This window comes from Sinocyclocheilus grahami, unplaced genomic scaffold, assembly GCF_001515645.1.
Source record: "Sinocyclocheilus grahami isolate Dianchi unplaced genomic scaffold, SAMN03320097.WGS_v1.1 scaffold13626.1, whole genome shotgun sequence".
NCBI lineage: Eukaryota > Metazoa > Chordata > Actinopteri > Cypriniformes > Cyprinidae > Sinocyclocheilus > Sinocyclocheilus grahami.
Genome location: NW_015514992.1, coordinates 4751 through 5585, shown reverse-complemented (window position 1 = coordinate 5585; position 835 = coordinate 4751). Strand labels below are relative to the sequence as shown.

Sequence of the window (835 nt, the reverse complement as noted above, 5' to 3'; positions counted from 1 at the left end):
TCAATGTTGAAAACAGTCGTGCTGCTTCATATTGTTGTGGAAACCGTGATGCATTTTGTTCAGGATTCTTTGATGAATAAAAAGTTCAAAAGAACAGCTTTCATTTGAAGTCTTTGTAAACGTCTTTAATGTCACTTTTGATAAATGTAATGCATCCTTGCTGAATAAAAGTATCAATTTCTTTCACAAAAAATATTTTTTGACCCTGAACTATTAAACGGTAGTGTATTAATAAAAAATAATGACATTAAACAACATCTCAAAAACAAGAGTGCTGTTGTTCTGAATACTAACTATAAATGTATAATTTGTATTTATTTTCAGAGGAAAGGTCGCCCCCCTGGTGCAGTTGTACAGTACGACAGACCAGCCCAGTACAGCACTGCGTAAGTGTCCTTATGTTTTCTTTATCGGAGGTCTCCACATATTAAAGATTCAACCTTTTGAAATTTTAAAATGTCCTCCGCAGAGCAAAACCCAAAGTGTCCGAGCCAATAAGGCGGGAAGGACCTAAGGTAGTTATAATGTGCATTTGGATTAAAATAGCATAATAATTTATACTGAAATGTTTATATTAACGTAAGTGTGTTGTTTGTAAAGTGGGACCCATCCAGACTGACGGAGAACAGCACATTCGTTCTGGGATCCAGGGCAAATAAGTAAGTGGATAGAGGTTTGCTCAAACTATATTATATTATATATTTCACAATAGCTGACAAGAACAGGCCCTCTTAAACAACATTTGGTTGTATATACGTTCAACAAGTGAATAGTTCATTAACCGATAAACGCCACTTTAAAGGGGTCATATGATGCTGCTAAAAAGAACATTATT

General features: G+C 34.9%; 1 long non-coding RNA gene across 1 annotated transcript; it reads left to right on the top strand.

The window, feature by feature from the left end:
• Window positions 1-307: 307 nt before the first annotated feature.
• LOC107579032 (uncharacterized) lies at window positions 308-796 on the top strand. The gene is made up of 3 exons (XR_001608413.1): window positions 308-386; window positions 470-515; window positions 601-796. It is a non-coding gene; the product is annotated as an uncharacterized lncRNA (long non-coding RNA).
• Window positions 797-835: the final 39 nt, after the last annotated feature.